Consider the following 24,053-nt stretch of genomic DNA (forward strand, 5'->3'; position numbering starts at 1 on the left):
AAAAATCTCTCATACCGTACCGGTATTAAAGAAGTATATTTAACTTGCCTCTTCTCCTGTGGTGTTATTTCTGAACAAAAAATGCCCTAGCTACGCGATTTCGGTAGTAGTCTTCGTCGTCGTCGACATCATCATCATCATCATCTCCTCCTCAGAAATACAGTGAGGGTCACGAAAGAACAATTTCTAAACAGCAAATATTGCCGTCTTGTCAGTGTTGCCAACTGTTATCAGATATCAGACGATCGTACGTACTGAATGACTTATTCACTTACAGTACTTTACCTTTATGTTTTGAAGGTTATTCTAAATAATTCAATAATTTGTAACATTCGTAGGTAAAAGGATCAACATATTAGGTATTTTGTCTGGCAAGTGTCAATCATTCACATTTTGTGAATTTTATATATTTTTCGTGTAATAACAATTCGAATTTGGCGGTAGAGTTTGACTGTATTATTTTTCATACAGTTAGGAAGCTGTGTGTTAGGTTTTACAATTTTTCATACCCTCAGGATGTAGGTGATTTTTCTCCATGTTCAGTGTTTACAGTATTTTACAACACTAATATTAACACAAAGTGCACTTAGAATTGAGTTATTTTCATTTGGCGGTAGAGTTTGACTGTATTATTTTTCATACAGTTAGGAAGCTGTGTGTTAGGTTTTACAATTTTTCATATTCTCAGGATGTAGATGATTTTTCTCCATGTTCAGTGTTTGCAGCATTGTACAACACTAATATTAACACAAAGTGCACTTAGAATTGAGTTATTTTCATAATTTTTTCACCAAAATGAAGCTGATTAACGTAGCTAAGTGCCAAACTACGAACAGTGCCCTAAGTTAAGAAAGTTAATTTAAAACTCCGAGATCTTAAATTTTCATTTTTATATCTGACATTTTGAAAAAAAAAATACAATTTTTCCTTAATGAGATATGAAATGGAAAAACTGTTCTCGCAGCTTCTTCTGTGTTCCTTTGGGACTAATACAGTGAAATAAATTTTGTACTAGCATAAAAACTGTGGGCCAAGGACTAAAACAAACAAATTTCATATTATAGATATATTAATTTGTCCTACAGAATTTATCTGTAATATTGACACTTAATATTTCATGAGAAAAATTCGCTCCGGCGCCGGGGATCGAACCCGGGTCCTTGGTTCTACGTACCAAGCGCTCTGCCTAACTTGGAGTCAGGCCACAAAGGGAAACATCGAAGGAGAGGAGTTCGATCCGGTGCTGTGGATTGAATTCGGCGTAGCTCAGTGGTCAGAACGCTTGGTACGTAGAACCAAGAACCCGGGTTCAATCCCCGGCGCCGGAGCGAATTTTTCTCATAAAATATTAAACAAATTTCAGTTTGCGCTTTAAAAAAATGTCCCACTACCCTCCAAATATATTTGAGGGGTTTATTTTTTTGTGAAAATCCTTAATTTTGTGTGTCAACTATTGAGGGGAAAAAAAGAGTTTTAAAAAATTGGATAAAAATTCAATTTCCCCCCCCCCCCAAGGGTAGATAATGAATCTTTCAACAAATCACACTGCAGCTACGTACAATAATTTCATTTGCTTTGAACGTCTTTTGCTTTTGAGCTTGATACTTTTTGTATATAGGTTTCCCAGATGTAGAATACAATGAATATATTAGCTCATTTCTTACAACAGGAGCAGATTTCATCAAAATGCCTTTACACTGAATTCCCCGTACTGTACCGCAACCTGCCACACTTGCACATACGCTAGACGACGTCACTAGTCGTACAAGTCTCGTACTCGTGCATACGTCACAAGTAGGCTGACTTGTCTAGATGCTCTAAATGGAATTAATAGCGTTCATAACTTTTCCACAAACTAAACAATGTGTTCCATTCTCTACCTCAGAAAATAAATAATCACTTACAGAAGATTCAATTCAGACCCTGAACGTCGCTTAATGTACTCGTGCTAGCCATACTGTAACAAACTCACAAAAGCTCTGTTTATACCTATATACAACATTAATTCATTTCGCATTTTAGGTCGCTTTTTAAGCATTGAAATTGATGTTTTTGCACGACAGTGTGTTTTCTTCGTCGTTACAGCAAACGCCCGCCACGATTGAAAGTTGATTTTACTGAATTCAGAATTACCAACCTAGATAAGTATGTTGAAATATTACAAATAACTCCTCTATACAGGACTTCGCGATAAGAAAAAAGCATTGAGCATATTATGGGGCTATTCCATCAAATGACTAGTTGCCATAGAAACGGCTATCTACCACATAGCTTCTACAATACATTAGGAAGGCCCATAAAACAATGCTGTTTTCTTAACGTGAAATCCTCTATAGAGTTCTAATAAAAAACCACTGCCTTCTATGTATGCTACAATGCATGTAAAATTCATCCGAAAAAGACAGTGTTAATTAATATACGAAACAAACCACTGCATTTGAAGTGTACTGAACTTTATTTAAACAATTCAAACTTCACTTAACAAAAAGAATATTATATTATTCCAATTGAACACGAAATATTACAAGTACCTGAATCATTTTTACTCCTTCATATTGAAACTGATGGTGAAGTTTGTACGTTGGCCAGATTGCTAACATCAGTCAGCTGTTCATAGTGTAATGTACGTACTACAGTATATATTAAACAATTCAAACTTCACTTATCAAAAAGAAATACAAATTATTCCAATTGAATACGAAATATTACAAATACCTGAATCATTTTTACTTCTTCACATTGAAATTGATGGTGAAGTTTGTACGTTGGCCAGACTGCTAACATCAGTCAGCTGTTCATAGTGTAACGTACTACAGTAACTTATATATTACACAACTCAAACTTCACTTAACAAAAAAATAGAAATTATTCCAACTGAATACAAAATATTACATATACCTGAATCATTTTTACTCCTTCACACTGAAGTTGGTGGTGAAGTTTGTACGTTGCACAGTGGGGTATTTGCATCAAAAAGTTGGCCAAAAGTATTAATTATCATAATAAAATTATTATTGTGTTCCAATCGCATTTAATTGGGATAATATATTAAATTAGGATGCAATAAGGAGATTATGGCACTCGGAGAGAAATACAAAATGTGTTTTATGTTATTTATTGATTTATCCAAGTTCTTTATTTATTATTTTAAATCGCAGCAACTTCAAGGTTTTCGACTAATATGACTACCTATACACATAATTACAATTACAAAAAGATAATCAGTAGTTTCATTAGAGTAGGTATACATTAGTAGTGAAAATAAACTATTATTGCATCATGTATAAACTTACATTATATGAAAGCCAAAAATCAAAACGAAATTGTTACATTTTAATGATACATATCTTATAATGATTAGGCTATGTAATGTTTGCAATTTTTACACTTAGTCAATCAATTAATATAGGCCTAATGGTCTAAAACATATATTCTTCATACAGAGATACAGGTAAATTTATATCTCTATAGCAAAGATTATAGTTTATTTACGTAAATCTTATTTCGTTATACAGAAGGCAACAACTCAACTGAAATAAAATTTAATTTCTTCTGATTAAAGACATAAATATATAATAGTATACGAGTACTTTGAAAATAAGTTAACACTAATTATATAATATATGTAATTATGGAAGTATATAAGATATTGATCTAAAAATATGTAGATGTTTTCCATGTCATGAATATATAAGTTTATTACTAATTTTTGTTTACCTAAACATTTAGCTCACTTTCAGTTTGTTAGATACTCTATTAATGAGATTATTCCCAAGATTCCTCATCAGAAGACTCTTCAGCTTCACTTGCGGATTCATCGTCTTCATTTCGATCAGCAGAAATCGTAAATAAAGAAGGTAGTAGCATTTCTGTGGTTTCCTTTAAAAATGGTTTCGTTCTCTTCCTCGGGGTTGGTCTCATGCTTGTGAGCAGAGGATCCGAGCTAAGCAGCAGCCTGTTTATGATATCTAGGTTACATGACTCTCTAGAAAACTTCCTGGCATAATTTTGGCGATAGGAACGGAACTGCTTATTCCTTGCTTCAGCTGCTTCCTCTGACAGTTGTCCAATCGGTAAAAGGGCATTTTCAATTACAGTTGGGCCATGAATTAAAATCTTATGCATTGTGGGGGTCATTGGATGCCATGAATACAGCTGAACATATAGTTTTGCTGTATCCATGGTGTAAGCAGCGAATTTTAGAGTATCAACTTTATGTTCACTTGATATAACTTCTAAAATGACTCTGAATCGATAGATCAGTTCAACATTCATACCTGTTATTTCAGCGGACAAAGCAGGATCCATAAAAAATCTTCGGCTGGTATTTCCATCATTGCTGTTTCCAAACCCAGGTTTAGGAACATCTACAATAATGCCCATTCTATTCTTAAATTGATTTTGAATGTCCGTCTTCCTCTGTTTATAAATCTCTTTGTCATTTTTTGTTCTCAGTTGCCATTTTTTGAGGGGTAACTTATAAGACAAGTGCAGTAGACTCTCAAATAATCGAATTCTTGCATGCAAGATGGATAATCCAAATTTGAATGTGCTTTGATCAGCTTCCCTTCTATTTGATAAACTGTTAAATTCTTTTGATGTGGCTCCGCAGATATAACATTTCATAGTAGATGTAGTATTAGTGGCCGCATTGCATATTTTGGCATCGATCATAGTTAGTATCAGTGTGTGTTTTATAACCAAGTTTCTTCCATTTATTTCAATTTTCGTTTCATTTAAAGTTACTATTTTTGATTCCAAGTAACCGATTTCTTCTCTAGTTAAGTCAGCTGACTCTTTCACAAATCTAATCTTAATGGGTCGACAATATCGAGGAGAAGAAGGTGTAGGATTTTTCCATATTACCTTCTTTATATCTGTACCGCAAACTAACTGTAAAGGTACTAGTGAGCTTTGAAATATATTGGCATCTGAATCTATATCAGTTTCAAATTTCTGTTTAAATTGAGTCTGTTGAGATCCGTCGCAGCCCCATTTGGTTATTAATTCTAATGTATTGCACTCATCTTCACTCAAAGTTTGCACAACTTCTTGCAAATATAACAATAATCGAGCAACAGTGTGGTTTAACAAGTCTTGCAGATTTATTTCTGCGCAAGTAGCTGTCACTTGATAAGATTCAGGTACAGGGTAACAGTCTTTCTTAGCTTTCTGCAACACGGAGTAACATGGGTAAAGCGTTTTGTCGCTGGCTCTTACGATCTCGTACTGTCTTCTTGATAAACCTATAAAGAAGTATATAAAATAAATATTTTTCATTTGTTTGTGTACATCTGAAGTCTGATTAATGTAATATGTACCAAGTCAGCGATGTATGAAATGGAGGAGGAAATGAACTGGTCACCCTACCCTATGCCTCTTTGTTGGTATCACCTGTGAGGTTCAGACCTGTGTTTGGACAGTTGACTTAACAACAACAACAACAACAACAATGGAAATAGAACAGATAATTAAGGAACAATAAGACATAAATAGCAGGTGATAAAGTAAATTACCTGCTTCCACAAACATAGAAAGAGCTTGTAGAGGTGACAACTGCCCTCTTTTTTCTTGTACACTGCTGGAGTACGTCTTTCTGTATTTTGTCGCTCGCTTAGGAGATTTAGTAATTTCCTTAAGAACTTTTGATGCGTCTGGTTTTCCACAAGCTCGCAGCTTCATCTGGGTGGCAAAAGTCAATTCCTCGGTATCTACTGTTTCTCTAAGTCCTTGAGTCTTCCTTCTTTTACTTCTTTCACTAGAGTCGCCGAAAGATTTTTGTGGCCGTCCGAATACAGTCGTAGCCGTTGTCATTGCTTTGGGTAACTCCAAGGTCCCTTGAAGTCAGATTTCATTATTTTTCCTGAATAAATTATCTTTTCTATTTGCACTCAACCATCTCCTTTGTATACGAAAATGTATGTTTAAAAGCCTTAATTTGTTCCTCTGAGTAATTCTCTTGCATCAGCAAATATTTTTCGAGATATTCTAATTTTTCGTTGATATCACATTCTTTTTGCTCTTGCATGATATCATATAATTGTTTCCTTGACAAAATTTTGATTTGAGATGGCCCTAGTAAAAGAAAATATATATATATATATATATATATATATATATATATATATATATATATATTTGTAACAGAGTAAAAAATTGAAAATTAGTATTTGTTACAAAAATGTATGAAAATAAGCAATTCGCACGAGATCGCAGCCAATTTCTTTTCTATTACACACCCAAAGATCTAGTCTTTGTAATAACATAGGAAATAACATCGGGACTCACCCTGAAGTACACTAAATCATTAAACAAAAACTTGGGTTCGTAAAAAAAATACTGAAAATATAGATGGTTTTCTAACCGCAATAACTTTGTAAATATATTTTATATAAACACAAAAAGCCCTCAAAAGTGAAGTACATACCTTGCTGAGAAGGATCCATCCTGTAACAGGCCACACTGTTTCTTTAAAACGTAGAAAAACAATAATGAACTTGTCAACTTGCTCAGAGCGTCAATAAGATACACGTATACTGTCACAAACACTCAACTTTCGACTGAGCTGACGACCACATGATGAAGCAGATGAAACACAAACTGTTATCTTATCGCTCCCCCACTATTTCTTTCTGTCAGGGAGCAAGAATTTCAGGGGTAGGACAATATTGAAATATCGACTTTTGGCCAGCTTTTTGATGCAAATACCCCACTGTGCGTTGGCCAGACTGCTAACATCAGTCAACTGTTCATAGTGTAACATACGTACTGTATATTAATATTTTGGAAATATTTTCAAAATATATAAGATGCGGCACTGGGATATCATGGTTTTTACCGCCCTGTTGTGGGACACTCAGGACGAATTAAAAGAAAAAAAAAAAACATATAGCTGCAGTCAGGTCAGGAGATCTTGGTGGCCAGGCAATATCTCCAAATCGTAAAATTATTCGTCCTGGAAACACGTTTCGGAGACAGTTCGTTGAACCATGAGCAGTGTGCGCTGATTACTTCCTATGGGTTATCTCAGAAGTAGGGTGTATCGCAACAAGCCTCGCACCATCATCCAGCTGAAACAAAACATAAAGAACGGAATTAGTGCCATCGAACCTGTTTTGTTGGGACGAGTTATGCAGAACATTCATAGCAGATTGCAGGAATGTATTCGTTGTCCTGGAAATGTAGTTTTTAAAAAATAATCAGACATTAATAAATTGCATTGTATTAGATTGCTTTCAGTATAGCCTATGTTTTCTTTTAATTCTACAACAGGGCTATAAAAACCGTCATATTCCACTGCAGGACCCTATACTATCGTGTAAAAAATACTGTATAATACACGTTTGTGAAGTGCTTTACAAAATCTCGGAACTTTGTATCGTAATATACTATTGTGGGTCACAGCTTCAGCGAGACAAAGTCAAGAGCGTCTGGAGGTTAGGCAATGCACAGAATACTTAAGGCACTGAATGTACTTGGTGCAAATGAGCACATATAACAGAAGACAGAAAATAAAAGTTGTGAAAACGAATGAATGAGATGTATAAAAAAATTGAATATTCTTTCAAATTTAAGTAAGACTTATCAAAATATAGAGGTGTCATTTGAAATTTCAAAGAGGAGCGGGTTGAGGGGGTGAAATCTAAAATGCATTTAACTTACTTACAAATGGCTTTTAAGGAACCCGAAGGTTCATTGCCGCCCTCACATAAGTCCACTATCGGTCCCTATCCTGTGCAAGATTAATCCAATCTCTATCATCATATCCCACCTCCCTCAAGTCCATTTTAATATTATCCTCCCACCTGAGTCTTGGCCTCCCTGAAGGTCTTTTCCTCTCCGGTCTCCCAACTAACACTCTATATGCATTTCTGCATTCGCCCATACGTGGTATAAAATGCAATTAACACTGGTTTTAAATTTCCCCCTCAATATCTAAACTGATGTGTTTTTGTTTAAATTAAATGTAATTGAAATAGTTATTTAGACGTAAGTTTTGAAATGAAAAAAGGTTGAGATATACATATAAGCACACACACACACACACACACATATATATATATACATACATATAGTCGTTTGCTAAACATGATAGAAAATTTACATAATTATACATCAGATATCCATGCTTAACAAACCAGAAGTAACACTCGTTACATAATGTAAAACTGTAAATAACTAAGTTATATTTTTTTTGTATTAATCTGTTTAACGCATTATCCTTTTTTGTTACAGGAGCATCTGTTAATAGATTCAAATGGCTTACAAGCGAGATATTTTACTCAAGTTACGAATATTTACATAGTAACAAAAGTGATTAGTGTTTTAAGGTAAATTTAATGTAAACTAAAATTTTGTACTATATTTGTATTATACTCATGAAATAGCCTATGTGACTTTGTAAATATTCTTTTGTGTAATAAAGTTCTATTATTATTATTATTATTATTATTATTATTATTATTATTATTATTATTATTATTATTATCATTATTATTATTATTTTAAGTTGGTTATTTAACGACGCTGTATCACCTACGAGGTTATTTAGCGTCGATGAGATTGGTGATAGCTAGATGGTATTTGGCAAGATGAGGCCGAGGATTCGCCATAGATTACCTGGCATTCACCTTACGATTGGGGAAAACCTCGGAAAAAACCAACCAGGTAATCAGCCCAAGCGGGGATCAAACCCGCACCCGAGCGCAACTTCAGACCGCCAGGCAAGCACCTTGACTATTATTATTATTATTATTATTATTATTATTATTATTATTAACGGTTAGCACGTTTGACCGTGAAACTAGCGACCCGAGTTCAAATCCTGATTGGGACAAGTTACGTTGTTGGGTTTTTTTCTGAAGCTTTCTCTCAACCCATTAAGAGTAACTGCTGGGTAACTTTCGGTGATGGACTCAGGACTCATCTCGCTAGCATTATATTTATCTCTCTCAGACGCTAGATAACCATAGCGGTTGATAAAATGTCGCAAAATAACCAACTGAAAACTATTACTGCACATAAATAGGACATCTGTAAGACCTGAGGTATGTAATATTAAGAATACACGCACAATTTTGGAAGAAAATCCACCAAACAAGTATCATAGGTTGTCAGAACTTAGTGGTTCAAAAGTTACAATACATTGTCACATTCAGATGCTCACAAAAAACATACAGAGATTGTAGATCTGTATGAATTGACACTTGAACAGGCTCAACGCAGAGCCAACAGTTCAATAGTAATCCCATGGATCATATATTTATGAGAATTGTCACATAAATGTAGTCCTATTCACAAACAATACCATGATACTAACAGGAGACAAGATGTCGCAGACTGCCATGTCAGTTGCATTGTAAAGGAAGACTTGACCTCACGGGATACAATTGCAGGCACCTTTGGCCCAGAATGCCTCGCGCACCTTTCACCGAGACTACGAATTGTTTCGGAGCTGTAAACCGGGGAAATTTTGCGAGAAAGTGAGGGAGAGAGTGACCGCAAATAAAACGCCTACTACGCTCTTTTCGCGGTTTTAAGGTGGAATGACGCCATCTTGTTACGTAGGCATTGTTCTCGACAGACGTGTGTGGAGTAGAAATCCAGAATATCATTAAGTAACTCGCTACCCAAATTGATTTTTAATGCTTCGTTTAAGCCCTCTGCATTATGTAATAGGAAGATAAGCTAGTTCATCTGTTCAGAAATTCGTGTAATACATCTACATCAGTCACATCGTGTTAAATGAATAATCTGAGGATTGCTAAGAAAGCTGGAAAAAGAAATTGGCACAGACGTTCTCATGATATATCCCAAGAACTTCACAACGATCCAGATCATTCCCATGTTGAGAATTACAGTATATTAAAGTTTACAGCTTCTGACCTGTAAACCGTAGACTATTAACGATGAAAGAGTAATGGAACAGAGAAAAATTCCCTCCGGCGCCGGGATTTGAACCCGGGTTTTCAGCTCTACGTGCTGATGCTTTATCCACTAAGCCACACCGAATTTTTCTCCGTTCCATTACTCTTTCATCGTATGATGACGCAGAATATCTGCATGGAAATATCATATGTACTTCGGTACTTAAAATAATATATATGATATGCGTAAATCACTTCGTGATTTAAGACGGCGCTTATTCCGTCGGATCCCGGCCAACTAGTCACTCATAACGAGTGCACCTCAGCACATATGTGGACTTCAGTCCTACGTTCATAGACATCTATGACGTAGTGCAGAGGGCGGCCACTAGAGGGAACCCGAGAGTTGGAGCTTAATCTGAGACGATTCTATCCGACGTCGGGGTTGTATCCGGTGTGGCTTAGTGGATAAAGCATCAGCACGTAGAGCTGAAAACCCGGGTTCAAATTCCGGCACCGCAGGGAATTTTTCTCCGTTCTATTACTCTTTCATCGTATGATGACGCAGAATATCTGCATGGAAATATCATATGTACTTCGGTACTTAAAATAATATGTAGACTATTAAGTTATTACAAATACTAAAATGGTCATGTAATTAGGGGAGTAGTGGGTACAGTGAGACACAAAATATTAAGATATATGTATTTAAGTGATAATTCAAGTATTTTTAAAATCAAGTGCAATAGAAATAGACATTAAAACATGGAGTACAATAATACATAAACAAAAATGTTAATAGATAAAGGACATAATATACAATACGTGTTTGTCAAAAAAATGCAAATGTCTCACTGTTCCCATTCAGGAGGGTACAGTGAGACACCAGTATCTATTAATGGACATTGAAATGATTTACATTTATTTAAAAAGAAAAGAAAGCTTGCTGTCTCTTTATCTTGCCATGTTCTGTAGACTTATTTAGAATCATTTTTATGTCTGACTTCGAAACCACTGAAATGGAACATTTGGAAAAGTGAATTTTCCATGACATTTCAAACTTTTGCGAAAAAATGAAATGAATTTTTGGTGACAACAAAGCTTATAATTATAAGAATTTAATGTAATTCTTTATTATTTTTTAACATTTTCTTAAATTTTGTGAATAATTTTTTATTTATGAAACCATTAAAACGTAATGTATCCATTATTTTAAGCTACAGTTCCTAAATTGGTTACTAGTATGTTCATTTTTAATGTTAGTTATTGGTAAATGTAATATAATTACAGTTTATTTTTGCAAATCATTGGTACATGGGAACAGTGAGACGTCTCAGTGTACCCTTCAATGGCATGTCTACTGTTCCCTTTACGGATAGTTCATTTAAAATGACGGCATCTCTTCAAAATTAAAACAAGAAAGACGAAACTTTGCCAGACATAATCTCAAATACCATAGTATTAGGTAACAAAACATTAATATTTATATCTCATTTGTATATCCAATATAACCTTAATTAAACACGAGTCAAAATTTTACTTCTAGAGTGAAAAATTACGAATTATTTTTTCATCACTCACTTTTATAACTAGAATCAAATCGAGTATGAAAATACTGTTACTTTACTCATGCAACATACAACTCCACTGTTACCAACATCTCAACATCAAAATTTACCATCTAATAAAATATGTCTCACTGTTCTCCCTGTCTTACTGTACCCACTTCTCCCCTACCAACTAATGATAACGTACCCAACGAAGAAAAGCTATTGCCGAATATGTAAATATATACAGTAGAACGCAAAAACACCAAAAACATCTAAGTCAACTGTTCCTACACCACAAAGGTTTTAATTTTAATGCCAAGGTGATTTTTTTTAAATAAAAACCAAATATTTAATATTATTCAACGTAAGTCTTGGAACCAAGGTTCGCTAACAATTTTTACTACAATTATTATCATATTTCATGTCCATACATATAAAACCGATTTACAGAAACAGAATGTGTAGAAAATCCATCTAATAATAAGAGAAATCGTTGTTCACAGATGAACGGACATACATGCACACAACTTTTAGTCGTTATAGATGCTGGAAAGTGAAATTCAGCGAAAATCTTGGAAAGAGATTTTTTGTCGCATCATTTGCTTCTCTAATGTAAAACTTAAAAGAAAAAAAAAGCTACCTATACTGCGAAAGTTTACAACTTCATAATGTATAATTCGTGATACTCTAGCAATAGTACCACAGTCTACTATATACAGTCGCGAAGCTCAATATATAGTAAAAATGCAAACATGGGCAGTTGCCCACCACTAGGATCGCTACTATCGCCTCATCATCGCAGATCTCTCTCCTAGTAGACGACAAAATATGTTACACTTTCGTTGTGTTCTTTTGGAAAAATTAACACCTTCCTTCCATTATTGAAATATTAAATTCATAAAGTTAATTTATTATTTTAATGAAGTGTATTAAATTCCACCATAAACTCGAAGATACGTGCAAGAAATAGGTTAATATTATTTTTGTTTGTGCAAAACGAACTGAAATTTACTATAATACCTTCACTCATTCAAGATTATAACGATAATCAACTATGAAACCAATAAATATTAATTTTCGTTTCCCTTTACAACAATAATAATGGAAATATGAATTAATGGAGTAACTTACGTGTACCGGTACTTGTAGTGTAGGCTTACGTAGTTAACAAAGTGGGATGAGGTTAAGCAATAATAATCACACCAGAATTGGAAATAAAACGTGATCAATAAATTTTATTTCTACGTCTCTAGTAAAGTAACAAATAAAAATAACAACAAAATTAACTGCTATAATTAAAAACATATCCTTTGAAAAAAAAAAGTAGGCCTAAGCAATAATAATCCCACCAGAATTGAAAATAAAACGTGATCAATAAATTTCATTAAAACAAACTTAATTTTTCTACGTCTCTAGTAAAATATTATTATTCGAATTATTGTATTTTAGCCATTAACATTTTCATTACAACCAATAACGAACATTTCACAAGCATCAATGTGAAATACGCAACGAGCTAGCACTCGATGGAAATACGACACAGTCCAAAGTCGACCGTGGACAGTCTATTGTTTCTAGTTGCTAACCGCTTGGAGCGCTTTATCACGAGATTTGCAAAAAATCACCTCAAGCTTCGCGACTGTATATAGTAGACTGTGATAGTACTATGAAGTACGTTGCTATAGTCTCTTGAAAATGTTCCAGATCCGTCTCTAGGATGCCAAAATAGGACCTTGTCCATTCTCATAACTTTGTGGGAAATCACAAAAAACGTTTTTGTCTTTAAATTTCTTACCAGCTAGGAAAAGACATTATGAAACCAAAGAGGTTGGGTGCATTTAGAATCAAATGGAAGCAAGCATGAGACTCTGTGATTGCAAAGCTGGAACTAATATTTTTTCGTAATTTTACTGTGGACAAGAGTCAGGTTGATTTAAATAATCACTTTTAACGCAAGGTTTTAGTGGTTTAGAGCAGAATTTAAGCCACAGTCGCAATTGTCGCATTTTGCTACCCGACTTATAAAAACGAAACAAATTTTGAATGTAATGTGCAAAAATGCGACAAATAAACTGGACTTCAGAAACGAAGATGGTAATGGAGAAAATGAAATCAGAGATGTGTTTGAACTAATATGAATTGAAATCAAATGCTAATGGCATGGGAAATGTTCGAAAAGGTATTGAGCAATAGATGTTCAGGAATTGATTTCAAAGAGTTGGTGCCATTCATGTACGTTAAGTGGACAATTCCTTCTAATTGATTTATATAATTCCATCGCATACTGAAAATTGTTGAGCGACGATTTAGTTGCATGAATCTTGTAAAAACTGGAATTAAAAACCGCCTTTCAATAAGAGTTAGCACTCTGCTAACAAATCTTGAAGCGCCTACTCGTAAAGAATTTCAATGTTTAGAGTTTCCACAAAATAACGTATTTTAATGTGATGTAAATTCAGCAGTAATTGATTCTAAACATATCTACGTCTAATGATTTACTTAGACAAGTATATCTAGAGTGTAATAAGATGGACTGAAAGTAATAAAACTCCAAGAACTAAATTACGTAATATTTTGTTTCTGCATACTTTATTAATTTTATCTTTCTGCACAGTTATTTATAATAGTGCACAAGCATTTCCCAATTTGCACATAAATAATGTTTCATTTTTTGCATTTTTGCGACAATAATTTATTTTATAGCTTAAACCCTGGTTTAGAGGGCGCCCTGAAGCTATCATGACAGTTGTACGTAGAGTTACATTATTTTGAAGAACGCTTCGACACAGGAAGCTCATTTTCGTAATCAGGTGGACAAGAGACGTTTTGAAAATAAGTTAGTAGTAGTAGTCGTGGTGGTGGTGGTGGTGGTGGTGGTAGTAGTAGTAGTGGTGGTGGTAGTCGTGGTGGTAGTCGTGGTGGTAGTGGTAGTAGTAGTAGTAGTAGTAGTGGTGGTAGTAGTGGTGGTAGTCGTGGTGGTAGTCGTGGTAGTGGTGGTGGTAGTAGTAGTGGTAGTAGTAGTAGTGGTAGTAGTAGTAGTAGTGGTAGTAGTAGTAGTAGTAGTAGTAGTAGTGGTAGTAGTAGTAGTAGTAATAGTGGTAGTAGTAGTGGTAGTAGTAGTAGTGGTAGTAGTAGTAGTATAGTAGTAGTATAGTAGTAGTAGTAGTATAGTAGTAGTATTATAGTAGTAGTAGTAGTAATAGTAGTAGTGGTAGTAGTAGTAGTAGTAGTAGTAGTGGTAGTGGTAGTAGTAGTAGTGGTGGTAGTAGTAGTAGTAGTAGTGGTAGTGGTAGTAGTAGTAGTAGTAGTAGTAGTGGTAGTAGTAGTAGTGGTAGTAGTAGTAGTAGTAGTAGAGGTAGTAGTAGTAGAGGTAGTAGTGGTAGTGGTAGTAGTAGTAGTGGTAGTAGTAGTAGTAGTGGTAGTAGTAGTAGTAGTAGTAGTAGTAGTAGTGGTGGTGGTAGTGGTAGTAGTAGTATTGGTAGTAGTGGTAGTGGTGGTAGTAGTAGTAGTAGTAGTAGTAGTAGTAGCGTTAGCCTCATCGACAATAATCCACACCTGTGCAGTAACTGTCAGCGCGTCTGGCCGCGAAACCAGGTGGCCCGGGTTCGAATCCCGGTTGGGGCAAGTTACATGGTTGAGGTTTTTTTCCGGGGTTTTCCCTCAACCCAATACGAGCAAATGCTGAGTAACTTTCGGTGGACCCCGGACTCATTTCACCGGCATTATCACCTTCATTTCATTCAGACGCTAAATAACCTAGATGTTGATACAGCGTCGTAAAATAACCCAATAAAATAAAATAAAATAAAATAATAAAATCGACAATAATGAGACTCCAGATAAATTCTTTCGGTAACTTCTCGCTAATGTCGAAAGAAATTTATAGTTTTGTATGAGTAATAATAATAATAATAGTAATAATAATAATAATAATAATAATAATAATAATAATAATAATAATAATAATAATTTTTTTATTATTTATTTGTTTGAAAATTTTTGTATATTGGTACTACCAATTGTGCTTAAATAATAAATTATTATTTACAAGACCTATATTTTTTTCATATAAACGCGAACTTCGCTGACGACAGAAAAACAGGGAGAAATCCGTGGTTTCCTCCCAGAGAAATAGCCATCGACGAATCCAAAATGTCGTACGGCACTGAAATAGGACGCATGGTAATATTCTCATGGGGTCGATACTATGACCGCAGGGAGTCAACGAAGAGCCGATGATTATGATGGTGACCTCCGGTGCGCGGCGGTGCCTGACATTTCACAACTGATATTTCTCTTTCGCCTCGTCTCTTTCCGACGGTTTTGATTCTTTTACGCGTTTTGAACCTGCTCTGTCGATAGTAGTACACATGTTTTCCGCGGCGAGCGCTGTCGTCATCCAAACAACAATCTCTCTTCACGCAGCAGTCGGTTGAAAGTCGGGCGCCCGCTACAGGTGTGAGCTGACCTAAAAGTTGGCCAAACTCACACACATACCAGGGCTTGGTGCGCCGGATAAACGATCAGTGTGCTTCTGAAGTTGCAGTCATTTGTATAATATTGGTGCCGTGTGCGTTTTGTGTCATTCAATTGTTTTCGCGTTTGCATTGTTGGCAAGACGTAATCATGAGCGATATTGTGACGTGACATGAATTTGTTGACTGCAATGTGACGGATGTCCAACGCGTGGATTTACATATGTAGGTATGTACTCGTACTTCTTTATTTATTTTGAGTGATAAATCATTTTCATGCATACACGAAATATTACTTCAAGATTTGGTATTTTATTTTATTGCCGCTAACATTTTCATAGGCCTACATTGTTAAAATGAGTTTAAGTTATGTAATATCATAAATGGGGTTTTCAATTAACCTTTTTAAATTTCCTATGTAGGCCATATAGACTCACTCTCACAATTTCTATGAAAAATCGAAGTAATTCGCTTGGAATGTAAAAATGTTGAAAATATTTTAATACTATTGAAGTATATATTGTTGTATTTATTTACATTGCAAGTGGACAAATTCTCTATGGCAGTGGTAACTTACTTAATAAGTGAACCTAATTTTCTATTACAACCTACATAGCCTAGACTTATAATTAGTTATGCGTTAAAAAGTGCAAAACATGTATATGTAATTATGAGATTTAAAATAAGGATAGATGCAATAACAACCCAAAAAATATGGACTATCCCAAACCTCCCGAAAATGGTAAAGTACCGATAATGGAAAAATCGGAATTACATTCTCTGTCATCCATTATTTTGTCATTGAATTTAAAGTTAACAAATATCAGCACAAAAAAAATGTAATACCGTATTGTAAAACTAGTGGACTGGAACTGCTACTGTGGTACATCAAAGTCAACTTAATTCTTCCCATCACAGTGTACAGCAATTATTGTCATATTCATTTTAAGGTTCGAAAACAAATGGACGGAGTTACGCAATAATAGACCAACCGACAATTTGAAAAAATAAGAAGAATAATAAGAAGAGATATTTGCACAAATCTGTTCATGGCAGGCTAATTTAACTCAGAAAAAATGAAGAATGCGATATCTGAATTCTGCTGCTATTTATAAGCAAAAATTCGTTTATTGCATAAAATTCGTTTACTTATTTTGCTTTGAAATATTAGACTAATTCAACTGCTGGTCTCTTATAAAAAATCTGTTAACCTTTTTTGGTATTATTTGTGCTATTTTTGTAATAGTATGAATGTTACAATAATTCTTGCATAAAATGTTTTATATAAAAAGATTTCAATGGCCAATATCTCGAAACAGGTTTTTGGCGCTTGGTTTCTTATTTCGTAACTCCGTCCAAATGCTTCTCTGTTTCTTCTAAAAAATTGATTTGTATTGAGAAAAAACAACGTTCAGTTCAGGGGCGTACGAATGGGAGGGGGTTACCGGGTTTGAACCCTCCCCTTGAACTTTTTGGAAAAATGATATATTTAGCTTTGAGTATTTTTCAAACTCATTTTAAGAGCGGTATTAACCCAATCATTAGTTCGAATCCTGACTTTATTGTGAAACGTTCTTTTAACGTTATGTACATTTGACAGTTCATATTCTTAATATAAACTTCACATTATCGTTCCGGGTTCTTTGATATGTCTAAGCGACTGCAAAACTCAATTTTACAATGAAAGAGTAATGGAACGGAGAAAAATTCTCTCCGGCGCCGGGATTTGAACCCGGGTTTTCAGCTCTACGTGCTGATGCTTTATCCACTAAGCCACACCGGATACCACCCCGGCGTCGGACAGAATCGTCTCAGATTAAGCTCCAACTCTTGGGTTCCCTCTAGTGGCCGCCCTCTGCACTACGTCATAGATGTCTATGAACGTAGGGCCGAAGTCCACACATGTGCTGAGGTGCACTCGTTATGAGTGACTATTTGGCCGGGATCCGACGGAATAAGCGCCGTCTTAAATCACGAAGTGATTTACGCATATAATATATGTTATTTTAATGTACCGAAGTACATATGATATTTCCATGCAGATATTCTGCGTCATCATACGATGAAAGAGTAATGGAACGGAAAAAAATTCTCTCCGGCGCCGGGATTTGAACCCGGGTTTTCAGCTCTACGTGCTGATGCTTTATCCACTAAGCCACACCGGATACCACCCCGGCGTCGGACAGAATCGTCTCAGATTAAGCTCCAACTCTTGGGTTCCCTCTAGTGGCCGCCCTCTGCACTACGTCATAGATGTCTATGAACGTAGGGCCGAAGTTCACACATGTGCTGAGGTGCACTCGTTATGAGTGACTATTTGGCCGGGATCCGACGGAATAAGCGCCGTCTTAAATCACGAAGTGATTTACGCATATCATATATGTTATTTTAATGTACCGAAGTACATATGATATTTCCATGCAGATATTCTGCGTCATCATCGTATGCAGAATATTTGCATGGAAATATCATATGTACTTCGGTACATTAAAATAACATAGGCTATATCAATTTTACAATTTTTTTTGCGAAAAATCGCGTAGTGATTCTCGCGAGGTCAGTGAAAATTTCACATCGGCAAATGTTGAAACAAAACTAAGCTTTTACTAATTGTCCGTGTAATACGGGATACCACTTCTAGATATTTAAAAACTATTTGAAGCATATAAAAGAAACTAAATAACCGACTACAGTATTTGAGCTCGTTTTTTTGCAGATTTACTCAACATCATAATGAAGTTATTGGTATAGTCATCTAACTACTGCATAGTTCTGAGTATCAGGCTTAAGGGGAAATGGAATGAACTTGTCAAGTTTTAACGCGCTACAACACAGTTCAGACTGTAAAATTTTATTGTACACTAATCTGTTTCTTAACCCGGCGCCGCTACCCTCACCACCACTATCGCCCCCACCATCGCTACTACTAACTCAACTACAATCACCTCATCATCATTATCAACACCATTACCACTTTTGGTAGTCCTGGAATCACATAAAATGTTAACAGGTTACACATTTTTTTCCAGTAGCCGACACAATTTCACATATTTTTTTTACACCATTAGTTCGGCTTCTGGCTTTCCTTCGAGAACCGGTACAACGATCAGCGCAGTCTATTAAGTCATCCGTTTCTAGGTTACACGCATTTTATTAACAAATGACAATGTTGGCATTCCTTGACTTTCCCTTTGTGTCGTTGCTGGGCTACAGAATATAATTCTGTCATTTTCTACATGACTTGAAACTTTGTATTTTGTATCGTATGTTGTAGGTACAGACGAATTAAATGTTTTACTGGAACACGGGGAGAAACTCTTAGATTTTTATATCCCGCTGATTACTATATCATATGTATGTATGTATGTATGTATGTATGTATGTATGTATGTATGTATGTATGTATGTATGTATGTATGTATGTGTGTATGTATGTATGTATATGTATGTAGAGGTGGCAAGATGTAGTGACTTACATAAGGAATAGTATTCGGAGAGATCGGGAAGAAAAATGGTCTGCACAAGCGGGTAACAAACTACGACCAATTAAAAATACAATTCGAGAATGGGATTCGTCATCCAGAGCATCACGGCGAGATGAAGTTATGCTTGAGGATTGGTCACTCTCGTTTGACACATGGTCACTTATTGTCTGGCGAACCTCCACCGGAATGTGACACTTGCCATGCCCTTCTTACGGTAGAACATTTTTTACTCCACTGTCGCAAATATGATTTGCCTCGACGTCAGTATGCAATACGTCCAACGTTACGCGACGCTCTTGGCAATGATTTTACTTGTGTCAACGCAGTGTTAAGGTATTTACGTAGTACAGAACTCGACAAGGTGACCTAAGTTTTAATGTGCTTCTAGCCCATTGTTATTTCCTCTCCAGACCCTTTACATCTGGAGATTATTTTAGTTGCCTATCTTTTAATTACACTTTATTAATCGGACCTTATACATCCGATTTTTGCTGATTGTTGTTATATAACACTGTCACATATTTCTTGTAGCAATGTTTGTTTTATATTTTATGATTGTCTCACATTATCTTGGGACTACTACGTGTTCGTTCTAATGTTATTTTATATCAGGAATCACCTTGTTCGTCCAATATTAGTGTGTTTTAATGTGTTAACGTTTTTAATCAGTGTGAATTTTAGTTATACAATAATTTAATTTCACCACACAACAAGAAAAAACTTTAGGCATGGGTGCAAATAGCCATAGATGCTGACGCGCCCTTCAAATTTCACTATGTATGTATGTATGTATGTATGTATGTATGTATGTATGTATGTATGTAAGCATGCATGCATGCATGTATGTATGTATGTATGTATGTATGTATGTATGTATGTATGTATGTATGTATGTAGCAAAATTGTTGTTGTTTAGTCAACTGTCCGAAGAGAGATTGGAACCTCATCCCAATAAGGCATCACACATTAGGCAACTAAGCCAGGCGATAGTGTGATAAGGAGATCATTTCATTTCGCCCTCCACTGCATACATCGCTGACTAACATATTACACCAACGATCCGCTACTGAAATTTCTAACATTTACAATTTTTTTTAGCTAGAGTTGAAATTTTTTAGTTGGGAGGCCGGAGGTAAAAAGATCTTTGGAGAGGTCGAGACGTAGATGGGAAGATAATATTAAAATGGGTTTGAGGGAGGTGGTATATGATGGTAGAGACTGGATTAATCTTGCTCAGGATAGGGACCAATGGCGGGCTTATGTGAGGGCGGCAATGAACCTCCGGGTTCTTTAAAAGCCAGTAAGTAAGTAAGTAAGTAAGTAAATAAGTAAGTAAGTAAGTAAGTAAATAAGTAAGTAAGTAAGAGTTGAAATTTTCACTGATTATGCATATTAATATCATAATCACACATTGTAAATTTCAATATTTTCTCATAAACACTTTTAAAAAATTGAACTTTTTTGTTTTACTTTTCTTAGTAAAAATCCTATTTCCAAACAAATTATTTTTTAAATCTATTTTTTCTTAAAGGTAATATTGCATATTGTGCAATGGATCATCAGTAATGCCCTACTCTAATTTGTTCATTTTTTAAATATAATTTCTTCAGTGTTCAAACATTAATAAAAATTAATACTGCTTTACGTCTTAATTCTCTAGTAATAAAACTATGCTGAATACAGTCAATCAAATGCTCCATTTCACGACAGTATTTGTTACTGCTGCTCCAAGATATTCTAATTTTTACACCTCTTTGAAAGATAAATCTACAATTTTTATAACAAAGGATAATAATAATAATAATAATAATAATAATAATAATAATAATAATCTATACTAATAATAAATCTGTAGCCGAAATTTTTCTGGTAATTTTCGATTTTCCAAAAATAATTGGTCCTAACATATATAATTAACCACCCTGAAACCGAAAATCGCATTTTTGAAATTTTTGTTTGTATGTCTGTCTGTATGTTCGTTACCTTTTCACGCGATAATGGCTTAACCGATTTATATGGAAATTGGAATATAAATTAAGTTCGTTGTGACTTAGATTTTAGGCTATATGGCATTGAAAAATACTTTATTTAAAAGGGAGGTTATAAGGGGGCCTGAATTAAATAAATCGAAATATCTCGCTTATTATTGATTTTTGTGAAAAATGTTACATAACAAAAGTTTCTTTAAAATGATTTCCGATAAGTTTTATTCTTTACCAAATTTTGATAGGACTGGTATTTAATGAGATAAATGAGTTTTAAAATTAAAATAACGCCATCTAAGACGGTGCAATGAATTAAGAACAAATGACTTCGTCTATAAGGGGCCTTGGACAACAACAATCGAAACAGGGGCCTTGGACATCAATAATCGAAAGCTATTAAACATAGCCTACAGGGAATGTTTCTGTATTTGTATGAAGTAATATCAGAAGCTAAATTAACCGATTTGTATAATTAATTATTATTTCACCATTGGAAAGTGTAGTTTCTCTAGATGGACATAATGCTATAATGTTATTACAGTAACGTCTGAATAAATCGAGGACAGGTAAGATTAAAATAGCTTCTTATGCACAGAAAATTTGATAGGCAATTTTGTACATTCGTTTTCTGTATTTCTTAAAATAATATTTATGTACACTCGTTTTAATCTCAGAGAATTAGGGGAGAGTCGGGTAGTATCGGACATCGGGTAATATCGGACAGTGAGTTTCTTTCATCTACCACACGATGATAGTACCTGATTGACATGGTTACGTTTCTGTGATGTTGCATAGAGAAACGTAACCATGTCATTCAGGTACTACCATATGGTGGTAGATGAAAGAAACACACTGTCCGATACTACCCGATGTCCGATACTACCCGACTCTCCCCTAACGAACAACGAGAGTGTATTGATTTAGTAGGCAGTAATAGTACGTTAGCTTAGCAATCCATTATTTTATCATTCAAATTTTAACTATGCTCAATTAAATCGTGTTAAAATAAATAAAATATATATGCAATAAATGCAATGCAAAAAAAAAGTTGGGTAATGAGCGAAGCAGATTGTCTTGCGCTGTTGTAAAAGTTGTTCCCTGGATCAAATGTCCTATTTTAATTATGTAATTACTTTATATTTATTTCTAACAGGTGCAGCGGAGCGCACGGGTACGGCTAGTAGTAGTAGTAGTAATAATAATAATAATAATAATAATAATAATAATAATAATAGAATGCATTCTTTCTCCACAACTCTTCCCGCCGACTTTAGACGTAACAAGTTTTTGAACAAAATACGTTACTACGAAGCTCTCTGTCACTGGTTCGCAAAACGTGCGCTGTGGGCTGTGCGAACAAGAGGTCAACAGCCAATAAAGGTCACAAGGAATTTGGGAACCTGTCAGTCGACAACCTGGCTCCGTATGAACGCTTTGAAACAGAGTGTTGGACGAGAACACTCTCATAAACATGATCTGGTCTTGAAATATATTGAGTATACGACTTTTGCCTGCTTCGGTCTTACTCGACAGGCTCGCAGATTAGTAATGATTTCTCATCAGAGAGACAGTTGTTCGATATCTGGTGTATTCTATGAGACACAATGGAAAAGAGCAAATGTGGAGAGGTTTCCTACGAGAAATTTGGTTTACTCTGAAATTGTTACTTCACCACGCTGCTATATTATTACAGTAGCTTCACATCTCTACAATTCAGTGCTCGAAATGAGCGGGTATACCTGATATTCGTCTTACAGTTAGGGAAAACCTCAGTAGCTACCGGCGTAGCTTAATCGGCTGAGGCGCTTGCCTGCCGATCAGGAGTTGCACTCGGGCGTGAGTTCGATTCTCGCTTGGGCTGATTACCTGGTTTTGTTTTTTCCGAGGTTCTCCCAACCGTAAGACGAATGCCAGGTAATCAATGACGAATCCTCGGCCTCATCTCGCCAAATACCATCTCGCTATCATCAATCCCATGGACGCTAAATAACCCAACAGTTGATACAGCGTCGTTAAATAACCAAATAAAAAGCCTAGATACAAACCCAACTAGGTACTCGAACCCATGCTCAAGCACAGCTCCGGATCAGCAGGCAAACTGTCCACCGCCTGAGCTACGCCGGTGGCTTTCGTTCTTTTCAATTTTACCCTTTATCAACAGAAGATTGAAGACGATACTGGAATTATACGACTATAGTCCGGATCAGCTTATTTAATACCCTGAGGGTGAAACCTAAACATTTTTCCACTATTACTAAATATGCTAGTGGATTATAGTGATTTTCTAGCTCTCAGGTTGAATTTTCTTTTACCAACTTCGTTTCGAATTTCGGGTACTGACAAATACTACAACTGGCAGTTATTTTCTAACTGTTATGTTGGCAGCAATGATTTCGGTTTACAGTAAAGCAAACTGATGAAAATGTAAGTAAGTAAATACATTTTTAGGTTAGGTCTCATGAATCGTAAACTCTTTAGTGAAAACAGTAAATTTCATGTTGCCTGACAAAATATATTGTATTATTAGATCATACTAATTTCTCCTAATTACCAACATAATATGCGAGAAAATATAATATTTCATAAATAGATTATTGAATCATTTAGGAAACGTCTCGCAACATAGAGATGAGATGTACCGGTAGTAAATAAGCAAGACATTGTTATTATTAACACTATATTATTATTATTA

General features: G+C 35.1%; 1 protein-coding gene and 1 long non-coding RNA gene across 2 annotated transcripts in view; one reads left to right on the plus strand and one right to left on the minus strand.

The window, feature by feature from the left end:
* Nucleotides 1-6,426: 6,426 nt before the first annotated feature.
* LOC138714703 (uncharacterized) overlaps nucleotides 6,427-24,053 on the minus strand; it is a 292,488-nt gene continuing 274,861 nt past the window's right edge. The window contains exon 4 of the long non-coding RNA XR_011336063.1: nucleotides 6,427-7,070. This is a non-coding gene — a long non-coding RNA (uncharacterized lncRNA). The remainder of the gene's footprint in view (nucleotides 7,071-24,053) is intronic.
* The window catches only part of LOC138714702 (uncharacterized), a 196,505-nt gene continuing 188,289 nt past the window's right edge, over nucleotides 15,838-24,053 (plus strand). The window contains exon 1 of the mRNA XM_069846776.1: nucleotides 15,838-16,120. The gene's annotated coding sequence lies outside the window, so the exon portion shown is untranslated. The remainder of the gene's footprint in view (nucleotides 16,121-24,053) is intronic.

This window comes from Periplaneta americana, chromosome 15, assembly GCF_040183065.1.
Source record: "Periplaneta americana isolate PAMFEO1 chromosome 15, P.americana_PAMFEO1_priV1, whole genome shotgun sequence".
Lineage (NCBI taxonomy): Eukaryota > Metazoa > Arthropoda > Insecta > Blattodea > Blattidae > Periplaneta > Periplaneta americana.